The sequence below is a fragment of the Cydia strobilella genome, chromosome 6 (genome assembly GCF_947568885.1).
Source record: "Cydia strobilella chromosome 6, ilCydStro3.1, whole genome shotgun sequence".
NCBI classification, from domain to species: domain Eukaryota; kingdom Metazoa; phylum Arthropoda; class Insecta; order Lepidoptera; family Tortricidae; genus Cydia; species Cydia strobilella.
In genome coordinates, this window is record NC_086046.1 from 21,709,483 (window position 1) to 21,726,334 (window position 16,852).

Genomic DNA, 16,852 nt, shown 5'->3' on the forward strand with positions numbered 1-16,852 from the left:
AGACAATGAAGTGATCGGAACTTGATAATGAACTATTTTCTTTATTAGGAAGCAGATAAGAAAGGATAAGATCTAGGAGGATATAACTTAACGGAGACGCCACGTCTGTAATTTTCTGTACAAAAAAGTTTGCCGATTTTTGCGGGAACGTCAAATGTATACGTAACGTAAAAATAGCCATGTCAGATAAACATCAGATTCGTCAGAAACGTCAGACGAACGCATTCATACTTAAATGAATAACAAAAATCATGTGTGTCTGGAATGCACTGTGCACATTAATATGCGTCGTGTGACATGCCTGTCGTAAATGGTAGCTGTATGTTTTCGGTGTTTGACAAATAGAGCTGTTCAATATGCATCCCTGTGCCTTGAAGATGCAACACCAGACTAATGCCATCACAACACGTGCAACGTGCCACACAATGCAATGCATTGTTGTTGGTACCATCAGTTCAGTTTCATGGAACAAATTATACGTATGTTGGGGTAAAATTGGATCGATTTAAGAGTAGATATTTGAATGTTTTTTTATGAAATGGGTAGGAGGCTTAGCTAGGCAAACGAGCAATCGAATCGCGTATTGGTAAGCAATTACATGTCCATTGGCCCATGGACACCTGCAACACCAGAGCCTCTGGTCCCGAGGTGTTGCAAATGCGTAGCTTACACACAGTTTAAAGGTGTATAGGTAAGGAAATACCGCAGGCGACAGTTCATTCCGCAGTTACTACCGTACTACCAAACTACTCGTAGTCGTTTATTATTGGCTGCTGCCAATAAAACTATCAGTATAAAGCGACAGACGCGAGAGTATTTAAAGACGTTTGGCAAACGTAACAGGAAAAGGTTGGATTTAGTTATAAATCTTATACGTATGTACAATCATTACCAAGAGTAGTATCATCATCAATTATAAGAGATAAGAAGACACATTCAATGCAACCCAGTTTTGTACATCATCTGTGAAAATTTCAACTGTCTAGCTATCACGGTTCATGAGATACAGCCTGGTGACAGACAGACGGACAGAATAGACGGACAGCGGAGTCTTAGTAATAGGGTCCCGTTGTTACCCTTTGGGTACGGAACCCTACAAAGGTATCGGGATGCTACGAAGAGTCAAGTCATTATTTAGGTTACTATTGGCGTTTTCTATAAACGACTGTGATCATGGCTAGGCCCTATGAATGACACAAACACACTCCTAGTTTAACAAACCGATTTGGCTAAACAAAGGGCCACACAAGGAAGTGTCTGTCTGTCTGGCAACTCTCAATAGCTGTGTCCATTCAATTTAATATAGACAAGATTGCCATGTGTTGCCATCCGATAAGCCGAGGCCAGGAACATCACTGAATAATGTGGCTCTATTCAGTGGCGTAACTAGGGGGGGGGGGGGGGCAGAGGGGGCACGTGCCCCGGGCGCCATCCAAGGGGGGGGGGGGGGCAAAATGGGCAAAAGGCAGCAGCAGTGAAACTTATGTCAGTCGTCAGGGGGCGTACATTTGGTGACTGCCCCGGGCGTCATATCCTCTAGCTACGCCCCTGGCTCTATTTGAGAAGTTTTAACGACAGTTCCAGATATCGCTGGTTTTGTGACATCTCAATTATATGACGGAGAATGACTGAATTGTGCCATCTATCGCCTTTCATAGGCGTTATCGCGCAATGCTGCGGCGCTGCCTAAACAATAGAATCCAGAACAATTGAAGTGAGGCTGTCAATCAATCTTCTGATGAGCACGAACGGGAGGAGATGACGACGTTGGCGGTTCCTTCTCATCTCTCCAAATCATGGAATGTTACTTCTCAGGAAGCGTTGTTAAATATAACATAACTAAATATTATTTCATTAATAAAAAGAGAAATATATAAATTTTCTACCTTTAATCCTATGTATTGTATGTATATATTCAGCATTTTCTATAAAAAGGGACCTTATTGTCGATGGCGCTTACGCCATTATTAACTATGCTCCGATATAAATACACGCCGCGCGGCGCTTTGCGGCGCAAGCGCCATCGACAATAAGGTCCCTTTTCATAGAAAATGCCCCATATTAGTAACAGTGGGATATTCTCATTTAGATTCTCGGTAAATGATTGTCCTTACAATATGCAATGAATGTTATGTCATAAGCTGTTACTACAACATTTTGAATAATAAGTCAATACCTCAACTAATAACTCAATACCGACAAATAGTACCCATTTGATTGACGATGATACATATGTAAATATCTTATAATATTCATTATGAATAACAATGTTAACATAACATATTGACAGCATATAATTAGCCATCTTAAGTTCGATAAAATAAATTAATATGTAATTAATATAATGCTATTGCATAATTAATGAAATTTTGGTTGGCGTGCAGTATACTTTGTTTGATCATAATGAGTAGGTATGTATCGGCAGCTTCTTTTAATGATAATATTGATAACTTCTTTGTAGTAATTAGCACTTTTATGAGATTCATATTAAAATAATATTTTCCTTTACCTACATAATTATATGGGCTGGTTCTGTTCTGTTGTCGTTAGTTTTTTTTTCGTTTGATTTCGATAAAATTTGGCTATTTTGAAGAGCTCCTTTTTCTCTTTTTATCCCAATAAATACGAAATCATGAAAATACCATAATTTTTCGTAAACCAGTGAAAGTATGAAATTGCGCATACGTATATTGTACAGAACAGGGAATATATCCACCAAATTTTATCGAATTATGACGAAAAAAATCAACAATAAAAAAAATCGGCCCACTATTTTCTTTTCATTATTATTGTAAATTCCGAATAATTTTATTTAATGTTATTTACCACGGTTAATACACCTGGCACATATTTACTGACATTCTTATATTAAAAAAAAACGAAATTAACTTACCATTTTATTATCAACAACACATTACTAGCAACAAAATCCGATTAAAAACTTAACTTTTTTAACACAAATAATAAGATTTCTAGATCTTTTACACTACTAAACAACCTTTGAATACACTAAGACACGTAACAGATAAGCTTTAGCTGTACTTACGTGCAGATCGCGCGGCGCGCGATACGAGACAGAGAAACAGAGATGGTTAGATGCGCGTGAGCATGCCGTGCCGGGGCGCGCGCTACCTGCACCCTGTGACGTCACATTATTAGCACTGATGCTGCGGATTGTGTTGTCATAGAAACGATAATTATGTACAGGTTTTTATGGTAATTTTACAACTGTAAGTGACCATGCGTGTGAATCCAGATGCGCGGGAGTTGATGGCTGATGCCGGGGCCCGCTGCGTGCGGGGCACCCCGTGACGTAAAGCGCTTAATTTGTTTATCATATACGGCGTAGAATCGACGCTGATAATACGAAGGATGCTGCATATATTCATACTCAAACATCAAACATTTACTAAGCAAATAGGCCACAGGGGCACTTTTACATGTAAATTTTTACAAGCAATACAAAACCAAAATTTACAAAAAACAATTACAAATATGGAGTTAATAAAGTATTAGATACTTTGTCAGACATGTATCCAGTCTAAATGTCGAATTACACAAAAAAAAGAAAACTAATAAAAAATATACAAACAACAGACAATTACTAAAATTGTTTAGAGATGAGTCTCTAGGTGTCAGAGATAAAATATGTATAATAAATAAAATAAAAAAACGATAAGTAAGTAAAAAGATAGTAAATGAAATTAAAAAGTGTTCTGAAATAAGGTTAAATTTTTAATCGTTGAACTAATTTAGTTGAAATTTAATATGGAGTTAGTTTGATTGAGGTCCGGAGAAGGACATAGATAGGGTAGATTAATAGTTTTTATCCGATGAAGACGAGAGCAGAAGCTAGTTAAAAATAAAACTAAATGAACATCTTTTGATCTCGGTCTCCTTTATATTTTCCAGTAACTATGCACCCAGCTTTGTCAATATGAATCGTATTCTACAGTTTATAACGTTTCATAAGTTTAAGGAATGTAAGCTTTGCTTCAGTCAGTTAATAATACCGCTTTTATTATTTAAGGCCGTCGCCAGATGCGTAACCAAAAAAAAGATTATCAATAAATCGAAGCCTGCAGGTTGGCGCCAGGTGCACTTGATAAGTAACATCTGGCCGCGTTGCTATGCGTCCAAGCAGGTAGCTAAGATGGCGGAACCTGTGTAGGGTGACCTTTAGAACTGTCATCCTGATACACAGTTTAGGTCAGGGTTTCTTAAACTTTTTGTAGTCACGAGGAAGGACCCGTTAAAAAAATATTTTAGGAAAATAATAAAAAACCCTTATTTATATTTTAAAATTTACTTTTATTATAATTTTCATTCTTAATGAGAAAAAATTACATAAAATACATAAGTGTTCACTTCACTTAGGTCTCGTCAAGTTTACTACAAAATTTCCTAATAAGTAAGTATGTTTAAATTAAGTAGATAACTGACCTACTGCGGACCCCTGATAAGCGTGCTACGGACCCCACTTTAAGAAACACTGGTTCAGGTGTACGAGGCTTAAAAACCAAGACAAAACTAAGAAAATTAAGGCAAGGTTACCTACATTAAAATGAACTGGTTTATTTTGAATAAATCTTATCGAAGCCTGCAGGTTGGCGCCAGGTGCACTTGATATGTAACATAAAACATCTGGCCATTGCTGGGTTGCGCGCACGCAGGTAGCTTGGATGACAGGACCAGCGTAGCGTAAGTTGCAATGACAAAATGCGGCACTGCCATCATCATCATCATCATGTCAGCCGATAGACGGCCACTACATTAGCCTCCTCTTCCTTACTCCATTAGGACATAGGCCTCCCCCAAGGCTACCATCATTAATGTAAAATTTCATAAATTTTAGATTTATTCAGTTCATAATATTATGATTTAAATTGATTATAATTATACAAATGTCAAGCAATACACATTATATTCGTATATTTCTAAGTGTCATGTTTGGTGTATACTGTAAGTGACATTATTATAATAAAATAAAATAAAATAAAATAAATTTAAAAACCATTATAAGTGTAATGTCGGGATGCTCGAATGGGTTTATTTGTATCCGGTAAATAATTAATACCAATACAAAGACTGTTTAACTAGTATTTATTGTAATAAATGATAAGAGCACATCTTACTAGTACAATGTCTTTAACCCAAGAGAGGGAGGGGCGGAGCAGACAGCGATTAGTTACCACAATAAGCAATCAATTAATTAACTAAATTATGAACAATGTCAAATAATATAAAATGAAAAAACAACGTTAACGGCTAGCATGGATATCTCATAACAAAGATAGATATAACTCCGTAATAGATGGATACAGTCTAAGGAAAAAACGTGCCTCGAAAATCCACGAAAATTTGATTCTCGATCAGATGGCGCCACTAGTTTTGGCCTACACTCGTATAGAGGGCGTTGACTGTTTCGTTTGTTATTTATAATTTTAACGCATACCAGTGAAAGAACATGGGTCAAAATCATATAAAAATAATTAATGCAAATAAAAAAATCATTTATCCATATTTAAATACATTTTATCGTATTTTTATAAATATTTATTTTTAGTTTTAAAGTGTGTCGACAGATGGCAGTGAATTTACTGGGGTTACAAAATTTACTATGACAGTACCGCTCTAGTATAAGTTACTCTATGCTCATAACGATCGTCAAAATAAAATAAAACGAATAACAGGTCAATAGAAAAAATTATTACATTCAATTTATAATGTCATTTCCATATATTCGTTTATTTTGTTAGTTTTAATAACTCAAAATTAAATTTAGTCCAATGTAATTTTATGTAATGTTATGTATTAATTTTAATATAAATTTTAATTGTATTATTTTTTTACTAGAATTTTAATTTTAATGTTATTTTAATTGTAATTTTAATTTTATTTAATATTAATTTAAGAAATATGGACTGAATTATTGTCTGAAATAAATGTTTTTTTTTACATACTTAATATAATGGATTATCCAATAAAAAGTCTCAATTGGTGTTAAAATGTTTCGTCAGATGGTTCGGTTCGCAATTTTGTAGGTAGACGTAAATATGAAGTTATAAACTATACTCCCCCATGCACTTTGTTCTGTTCAAAGTTAGCTTAGACGTACTCTACCTTGAAACTGTCATACTGATACACTGTTTATACGAGGCTTAATATCAGTTATAACCAAGTTAAAATCATACATTTCTGTAATGGAACGAAGGTCAAATTAATTACGTATTGCAATGCAATTCATGCACATGCACACCATCTCCAAAATATCCGAGACAGACCCCAACTCGGTTATCGTTTGGAATAATACTGGGATCAACACCCGGCGCGTGCGCACCTGCCATCTCCCAAAAAACGTCTCGACAATGCAAGACCCGCAAAGCTAGCGCATATCACATGTGTATGGTTTTCTTGAAGCGAATGCTCGGCGATGACGTATATGATGGCGATAGAAGGTATAAAAGCCTCAGTTAGATGTCTTTGATTGCATTCCTCTAGATATCATTTACCGAAAAGTGAATAGAAATGTATTAAGATTTAAGACAGTCAACATCAAATGGCTAAGCAGGCGGTCAAATGGTTAGAGCACAACTTTATTGTTAGGAAAGTTGGGGCGTATGTTCGTATGTATTAAGCTCTCTCTCTATGTCATTGTATGTTAGTTTCATCATCCATTACTGGTAAATAACAATTCATCAACCTTATTTAAACAAATGTTAGGTACAATTAAAAATATTAAATTTCATATACGTAGTTACGTACAGCGTTCAGCAATTTTCATGTTTATCAGTACCATAAACCAATGTTGGTTTTTTTTAAGTTTATTTAAGCCATAATTTATTGTGGGACAACGAAGTAAATTACACTCCCGCTCATAACTATTTAGGCACTCGTAATTTTTTCCATACAATTGTATACAAAATCGACTTTCAGAATTATACCGCTAAGTCGCAGTCGGGTAACAGTTTTTTGTGGAGTTTACTTTTTTTATTGAACAGACATAAGCATAGAGCTTTTAAAAGGTGTGCAGAATATTCGCGAACATTGGCTATTTACCAAATAGTAAACGTAAAAAAAAACCATAAATCGTTTTCCAGTAGAAAATCGTTTTATTTTGTATGAACTAGTACATAAGGGTTTTTTTAAATTGTTGCCTAAAGTAAACTCGAAATTTTAAAGGATGTCTTTGGCAACAATTTGAGACTCAATATATTTACCTAAATAAAAATTCAATCCAACATGTAAGAGTCATCAGCCTGCGATCGAACAGTATGATTTTGAAAATAATTTTTGTATACAATTGTATGGTGAAAATACATTTGAGCGGTAGTGTATGCATAAAGTATCAGTGCTTCTGGTTTTATTGACATATGCCATTTACAAAATTACCCCGCTTTCGATGTTACACCAATGCACCCGCATAATTCGTTCCACATCCATAAACACGATGTGTCGAAAAATGTGCAGCAGATGCAACATCCTCTCGAATCACGGGCATGCGTCCGGAAACGGCAGGTGAAGGCCAGGACCAGGAATAGGTTCAGCAAAATGCTTTTTGCTCGATTTACGAGCGGCTCGAGACTCGAGCACTCGAGATGGAGTTTTATATCTTGTTAGAATTGCGTCGGTAATATAAATGCCAATATGGGCACTTGTGCGAGCGGTTACTTTATTTTTATACGATTTATGGTTTAGCACTATAGCTTTAAGGGGATCCCATGCCCCAATGACCTTCGATTTGAATCCCTTAGTTTTCTAATGTTTTTTGTAGCTTATCATATTAACAGCAACGGATTTTAGCAATATAGTATCCCATATTTACTTCAAAGTTCATTGTTTTCGAAATATTTGGCATCAAAGTTGAACAATTTTAGGCCAAAAAACTGGTTTTCTGGCCATAACTTTTGTGTTAATTAGTTTAAAATTAAAACCTTACACAAATTTTTAGAGACGTCTAAGACGAACCCAAATATGTAGATTTCGTATAAGTAAGATCTTTCACAGCAATCGAGATACGAAAAAAGTGTTTTTTTAGACAATGTTTAAAACAATCATAAATAAATAAGTATTAATTTTTTTCACAATCCGGTAGACAAAAATGGAGATAAAAGATTGAAGAACCGATAGCCGCTTGTCTTATAATTCTATATGTAGTGCAAAAGTAGGAGATACGATTTAAAACTTGGCAAAAATCGATGAAAACCTCAGGTAGCCCCTTAATGGTTATGGGTGAGGAAAAAATATGGAAAGGAGACGGTGTAAGTATAATAAAGGATCGAATATTTGTTTGAAAAATAAAAAAACTTAAAAAGCTGTTTTACAAGCTTTATGATTGGTGTACGCGAAAAATATTTTTTTGCGTTTTTTTTTCTGGTTAGGTGGGATAAGAAAAACCCTAGGGTCAGAGAAACACTAGTAGGGAAAATAAACAGAAGATATACCTACTAAAAAAATTATACCATTCAAAATAAAACTATTCTATTAAAAATACTTACGTCGAAGGACTTTCCTCATACGGTTTCCCTTGCCCCGAGCAAAATAAAATATGTTTCTCTTACCTCACTTAAGGACAACGTTATCTCTTACAGATGGAGAATCCTGTGATTGTGGAGAGCCAACTCAAACAATCATAGGAAAATGTCCTAAAAGGCGATTTGCCGGAAGGATGCAGGACTTGTTAGCATTCACACCGGAAGAAAGAGATTGCCTACTCAATTTAGATATTAAATTATAAATCAGTTCAAATATATTTATTTCTCTAAGATTATAAATCACTTAAACAAAGTTTTAGTAATTAATAACATAAATTACTGGTAATCCATAAGCGAGCATAGATGTCGGAATGGATGGATTACTGATTTACTTTTATTTGAATGAATGAATTGAAATGTACAATTTCTTTTGAGTAAAATAAATTTAACAATTTATATGATTTTAATTAGGAATGGCCACTATAATGTTACATTTTTTCATGTCAGTCATATAATAGTTGTCAAAATATAGTGGTCGAAGTTCAATACCTCAACTGTGGGTGAATTTGGCCTTTCGAAGTGTATTCGTTTGCGCTAATAATGTTTCCCCCTACCCCCTCTCTCTACAATAATGTTTGCCCGTTACGGCTACATTGATTTTCGTCAATGCTTTTATGTACTTAATTATTTACCACCCATTTACCCGATTACTTGTGCCAGTTATTGTATAAAAAGACACATCGTGACATCGGTACCGCAGCCCACCACTGTGGGTAAGCCAAATAAGCTCACAAAGTTTACAGAAGTCGGAAACCGGTATTTGCTCCATACAAAAATACCGGTATTATTACGTTCTTTTTCGTTCTTTTGTTTGTAATTTCATTTTTAATGGGACGTTTTAATAATGCAAAATTGTTTCCTAAATAAATGATTCAGTCCTACGTTATGAGCATAAAAAAATTCAAATATTGGGCTGTTTCGGGGTTTAAAAAAAATACCGGTTCCGAGCCCTGTACAGAACAGCGCGCTTATAAGCTTGAGCTCCGATATCACTCAGAGTATTAAATATCGACACAGAAAATCTGCTAAAAATATGTATACTAGACCTTATTGCCCGTACATTAAAGGAGGTACATATTATTAAATAACATTATTATTAATCACTTTGTTAGCTAGTATTTTATTATATTAGTTTTTAAAATTAATAAATAAATAAATTCCGAAATAAATAATTTAATTCATTATTCAATGTCATACTAATTATTTCTAATTACCTGTATATTAGAAAAATACAAATAATATGCAGTAGGGGATGGCTCGGGGTTCCCCGGAGGATGTTCTATTTTCCGAACACACAATTATTGCTCAAGGGTTGACTGTGGATAAGTCCGCCTTTGTACATTGTATATATTTATGTTCTTTTATTGTGTTTGTAATCATACATATATCATACATACATACATCCTCGGCACCCACTGCGGTCAATTGTTTGTACACTTCCTTTTAAGGAAATTGTATATTAGTTTGTGCTTTTCAGGAAATTGTGTTGTTATATATACAAATATGGTACCTATCAGTAGATCAGGTTTGTTTTAAGGGTCAAATGTCTATATCGGACCCATAAAGCAAAACAAAAGTCTGGCAAATCGTAGTCCACGCGCGAAATGGCGGTGCTTGATTGTAACAATAACGATCAAGTTGAAGCAGTCTTGAAGTAGTTATGGAAAACAAGAAAATTGCGAGTTTTACGTTGAATTATTGAGACTAGTAGAGACAGAATTCCTAACGTAATTTTTGCCTAAACATTTAATGGCATGCCCCATATTGTTACTAACCATCATAGTACAATCAACAACGAAATATCCATATGAATTACCCTTTAACTATTAGTGGGAGTCAGTAATTCACTACTATCCGTACAGCAAAACTCTTAAGAGGAAAGAGGACGGCCGTTTCTTCATACGAACGTAGTTCTCATTGGCCTCTCTGGATATAGACATTATGGCAAACATTTTTAACATAATTTTATTTAATATTAATCATAGCTATGCCTCTAGTTTGATTAGTATGATTTTTTTATTATTTTAAAAATTAGGAGTTAAAAACAGACATTTCATACAAATTTTTAATCGCTCCAACTAATAACTATAATAAAACTTCGAAAAAAATCAAACGTAGGGGCATAGCTGCTGTGGTTGATATAAGAACAACAAATTGTGTAATATAAAATCTCGGGTGTCATTTTTCTATAGTTGGTCAAACCAAATTGGCAGTAAATAAGAACTTAAAACTATACTCATCCGTTTTTTTTGGGTGCTAGTACTAGTGTAATGTAAGACAAAGATAGTATGATTATCTCTGTCTGTTTGAAATGAGACAGTCCTTTGACAAACTATATTTATCCGACTTCCAAATCTCAAAAGGAGGAAGTTCTAAATTTGGTTGTATGTTTTTTAGTGTCAGCAGTAATGGCAGTAATACACACTAATGACTAATAATGACAGACTGACGAACAATGTCAAATGAGACAGTAACGAACGAACAATTATCCTTAAACAAATTTAGCCACAGTAAAAATCAAGGAAACAATGAAATAAAGTAGATAAATAAAACATCAGTCGGGCGGCCAATACTGTGCTTTAAGGATTGTGCAAAAGTGACATGGTTGCCTTTAACATCTCATGCAACCAATGGCAGAAACTGGCTGAAGACCGACCCATGTGGCGTCGTGTTATTCATGATGGTCAATCCAAGCACAAAAGAGCTCCTTACTAAAAGAGAAACGCTTGGGGCGCCACGAGCAGGCCTCCAACCCCCGCCCACCTGGAGGAGCATACACCTGCTTCGTGTGTGGACGAGGGATCTTCTCGCGTATAGGGCTTTAGAGCCACGAACGCAAGTGTCGTAACCGCGATGCTGCTTAAAATATCTGACACATAAGGCCTATTTATTATTGTAGTTTTATTAGGCAGTCTATCTTATTATTAATTTACTTTTAAATTAAAAATAGCCACATCATACAGAGCTCAGTATTTATTTATAGCCAGATAAAAAGAGGAAATGAATATTGTTTATTATGTAACCCACTATCACAGCACATTGTAATTGCAGTAACATTGCACTGTGTTGCGTGTGAATCACAGTTGTTAGTGAACTTGGCACATGCACGAGTCCCTTATCATGAGGTCAAGAACACTCCTAGTTTACGTACGTCTACGTCAGAAACAGTTTATGATCATACGAACTAATCCCAACTAGACTTAGTTTGGGTTCCGTACCCAAAGGGTAAAAACGGGACCCTATTACTCCGACCAAAGATAGATATAACTCCGTAATAGATGGATACGGTCTAAGGAAAAAACGTGCCTCGAAAATCACGAAAATTTGATTCTTGATCAGATGGCGCCACTAGTTTTGGCCTACTCTCGTATAGATGGCGTTGACGGTTTCGTTTGTTATTCATAATTAATGCAAATAAAAAAAAACATTTATCCATATTTAAATACATTTTAACGTATTTTTATAAATCTTCATTTTTAGTTTTAAAGTATGTCGATAGATGGCAGTGAATTTACAGTGGTTACAAAATTTACTATGACAGTACCGCTCTATCTTATTATATCCTCATTGCTCCGACTCCGCTGTCCGTCTGTCAGTCTGACCGTCTGTCCGTCTGTCCGTCTGTCCGTCTGTCCGTCTGTCCGTCTGTCTGTCACCAGGCTGTATCTCACGAACCGTGATAGCTAGACAGTTGAAATTTTCACAGATGATGTATTTCTGTTGCCGCTATAACAACAAATATTAAAAAGTACGGAACCCTCGGTGCGCGAGTCCGACTCGCACTTGGCCGGTTTTTGTTTTCTTTTAAGTTGTTTCTGCTTCGATTTTTTGGCCGGTTGGTTATAAACAGTGAAGATTAATAGGAATCATTGGCAAACAACACCACCCGCGAAGATAACGATAACCTAATGTAATGATGAAATAATAATTCTGCACTGATTAAGAATAACTCGTGTAGTTACAAAACATGATAATAAACATAACACCAAAGAGGATATAATAAGATAGAGCGGTACTGTCATAGTAAATTTTGTAACCACTGTAATGTAACTGCCATCTATCGACATACTTTAAAACTAAAAATTACCATTTATTTATATGTATTTAAATATGGATAAATGATTTTTTTATTTGCATTAATTATTTTTATATGATTTTGACCCATGTTCTTTCACTGATATGCGTTAAAATTATAAATAACAAACGAAACTGTCAACGCCCTCTATACGAGAGTAGGCCAAAGCTAGTGGCGCCATCTGATTGAAAACAAAATTTTCGTGATTTATATCTATCTTTGGTTATGCAAAGATAGATATAACTCCGTAATAGATGGATACAGTCTAAGGAAAAAACGTGCCTCGAAAGTCACGAAAATTTGATTCTAGATCAGATGTCGCTACTACCTTTGGCCTACTCTCGTATAGAGAGCGTTGACGGTTTCGTTTGTTATTTAACAATTTTAACGCCTATCAGTGAAAGAACATGGGTCAAAATAATAAAAATATTTAATGGAAATAAAATTTTTTTTTATCCATATTTAAATACATTTTATCGTATTTTCATAAATCTTCATTTTTAGTTTTAAAGTGAGTCGATAGATGGCAGTGAATTTACTGTGGTTACAAAATTTACTATGACAGTATCGCTCTCTTTGGTACTTAACTACTTACAATCAATGAGTGGCCGCGGCAGCTGCAACATACTGAAATTGCAGAGCATTTAGCGATCTCTCTGGGTGTATTTAGTCCATATTAGGTCTTGTCGCGTTTTCTTTCGATGTCTCGGTTACTGGTTAGTCAAAGCCTTTAGCTCGCCTTTCCTAGGTAACCACTTTAATTAGCAACACGGGTCGTAGTGTTCCGAGTGCCTGACCGACTTCACAAATAGGTCACTGGCCTAAGCTATTGAGGTCACTGGCCTTACAACAAACACTGACTTGGTGGTACACAAACCTAGTTCACATTTATCGTGTGACAACATATCATTAAGTAGTATAATACATACCTAGGACAGTATTAGCAAAGATAGATATAACTACGTAATAGATGGATACAGTCTAAGGAAAAAAACGTGCCTCGAAAATCACGAAAATTCGATTCTCGATCAGATGGCGCCACTAGTTTTGGCCTGCACTCGTATAGAGGGCGTTGACTGTTTCGTTTGTTATTTATAATTTTAACGCATACCAGTGAAAGAACATGGGTCAAAATCATATAAAAATAATTAATGCAAATTAAAAAATCATTTATCCATATTTAAATACATTTTATCGTAAAATATTTATTTTTAGTTTTAAAGTGTGTCGACGGATGGCAGTGAATTTACTGGGGTTACAAAATTTACTATGACAGTACCGCTCTAGTACAAGTTACTCTATGGTATTAGCAAAGAGGATAGGATAGAGCGGTACTGTCATAGTAAATTTTGTAGCCACAGTAAATTCACTGCCATCTATCGACACACTTTAGAACTAAAAATGAAGATTTTCAAAATACGATAAAATGTATTTAAATATGGATAAAAATGTTTTTTTTATTTGCATTCATTATTTTTATATGATGTTGACCCATGTTCTTTCACTGATATGCGTTAAAATTGTTAAATAACATACGAAACCGTCAACGCCCTCTATACGAGAGTAGGCCAAAGGTAGTGGCGTCATCTGATCATCTGAGAATCAAATTTTCGTGATTTTCGAGGCACGTTTTTTCCTTAGACTGTATCCATCTATTACGGAGTTATATCTATCTTTGGTATTAGGCTGAGGCTTTCTTATTTACTGGCTGAGTGTATACTATTTTTGTGTTCGACAGAGCCGGAAACCGATAACTTCAAAGTTGATGAATTCCGGCCGGAGGGCAGACAATATAATATGTCATCATCATCTTCCTCGCGTTATCCCGGGGTTTTGCCACGGCTCATGGGAGCCTGGGGTCCGCTTGACGACTAATCCCAAGAATTGACGTAGGCATTCGTTTTTACTTGGTTTTTACGAAAGCTACTGCCATCTGACCTTCCAATCCAGAGGGAAAATTAGGCCTTAAATGATATTTCGTACATAAGTTCCGAGAAACTCATTGGTACAGAAAATATAATATGTATAGATATATAACTGGTAGAGAATGCATTCTGGCATTAAGTTCGCCTTTTTGTACAATTTTACTGTGCAATAAAGTTTAAATAAATAAATAAATTTAATAATAATAAGTACTTATGAAAACAAAAAAGAAAATGTAATTAACCCAGAAGGTAATCGTTGAAAGGACGATTAGATAACCTTATCTAATTTACCTTCACTATGAAATAAAACTATGAAAACGGATTATATCGCGTATATTGAATTTATAATACATCCCGATGTTTCGAACACTTTACAGCGTTCGTGGTCAACGGGTGACGGGGTGGGAGTCACCCGTTGACCACGAACGCTGTAAAGTGTTCGAAACATCGGGATGTATTATAAATTCAATATACGCGATATAATCCGTTTTCATAGTTTTATTTCATGAGTAACTATCGCGGTAACCGAAGACAATATTACCTTCACTATTTTATTAGGCTATCCCTAACATTGGTGCCAGATTTATTTTCCTGGGCCTCAACTACAAAACTATAGTAATCACCAAAATGCTTAAGAAAATATAACAATATGGGTACCATTATTACTAACTCATATTGTTTTTGATACGTTTTAAAGTAAAAGTGTTCAATGGCACGTTATCTACGAATAATAAATAAATCAATTACTAAACAGATAACTTATCGATATTAATAATATTTACCTGTCAATTTAGTGTTTGGAATGGTGACGACATTTTGATATGCATTATTCACATACCTATTTAATCGTTCACATTTTTTTAAATCTACACTAAATATTAATGTCTGGATAAGATATCACAAAACAGCATTTTTTTATTTATTTGTCTTTTTTTTTATACTACATCGGTGGCAAACAAGCATACGGCCCGCCTGATGTTAAGCAGTCTCCATAGCCTATGTACGCCTGCAACTCCAGAGGAGTTACATGCGCATTGCCGACCCTAACACTCCTCTCCCTCGAGCTCTGGCAACCTTACTCACCGGCAGGAACACAACACTATTAGTAGGCTCATTCATTTAACTCATTTAACACTATGTTCAATCTTAACACCACATTTTGACGCCACTATTAACAAAAACTACAAACCTTCACGATTTGTCTCACTTTTAAACTTCACTTAGATATACGTTTTGATATACCTACGCGTCTTTATTTTCTTTTTTATTTACACAGAGTACGTACAATCCATTCGCACATAAACAGTCGATTAACAGACTACTAATACTAGACAAGCAATTAAAGTTTATCTGTGAGATAAGTAATCAGACGCGTTTACCCTCCTTGATAACGCCCAGCTGACTGCGCTACGAGCTTCGAACTACCGCTCGTTTAAGCAAATATGTATTCTAGGTCAACCCACTAAAGTTAGTATTTATTTGTGTGGGTTGGATGCATGTGCAGGCCATGTGTTTTTGAAGCGTAGATGTGTTTATGTGTTATGATTATTACAAGTACATATTACAACTGAGTGATTTAGTAACAATGTTCAGATCTAAAATTAGTTGATTGTAAATTGCCGCACGTGTTGGAGGTATTGGCCTTTTTCTCTAAAATCTTCTCGTTCGGCGTTATCGTATACATTTCACTTTGTTCAACTTAAAGGTACTTTTGTTTACATAGTTCAAAGAATCATATTTTTATATAAAAAATCCAGCCTAAAAAAATACGCCTAAAAAAATCCAGCGCTTCCCAATTCTGAATTTTTAATAACCTGCAGAAATATATATTAATGTATTTGAATCTAAACTTATCCGTACTGACCTTACTTCTTTTCACACAAACAATATAAATAAAATAACTGCTAAGAAAAAGTTCCAAGTTGGATGGAGCATGTTCTTTTTTAGGGTTCCGTACCCCAAGGGTAAAATCTCTCCGCTCTCTGTCTGTCTGTCCGTCTGTAACCAGGCTGTATCTCACGACCACGTGATAGCTAGACAGAAATTTTCACAGATGATATATTTCTGTTGCCGCTATAACAACAAATACTAAAAACAGAACAAAAATAAATATTTAATTGGGCTCCCATTTGATTTTTGATTTTTTTGCCGTTGTTTTGCATAATGGTACGGAACCCTTCGTGCGCGAGCCCGACTCGCACTGAGCCGGTTTTATCGCAATAATATCAATGTTAGTCACTGTCTACTGTTCTCCCGTTTATCTTAAGTAAGGTCTTAGTTCCACAGCCTTTGTTCTTTAATATGCTTGTTGGTCGATG

At 35.2% G+C, this 16,852-nt stretch overlaps 1 protein-coding gene across 2 annotated transcripts in view; it reads right to left on the minus strand.

The window, feature by feature from the left end:
* LOC134742277 (rhomboid-related protein 2-like) overlaps positions 1-15,961 on the minus strand; it is a 29,770-nt gene extending 13,809 nt beyond the window's left edge. Inside the window, exon 1 of one of the 2 annotated variants that reach the window (XM_063675327.1) lies at positions 15,618-15,961. The gene's annotated coding sequence lies outside the window, so the exon portion shown is untranslated. Of the gene's footprint in view, positions 1-2,893; positions 2,972-15,617 lie in introns of those variants that run through there. The other variant, XM_063675328.1, reaches the window with a different exon arrangement.
* Between the last annotated feature and the right edge of the window lie 891 nt (positions 15,962-16,852).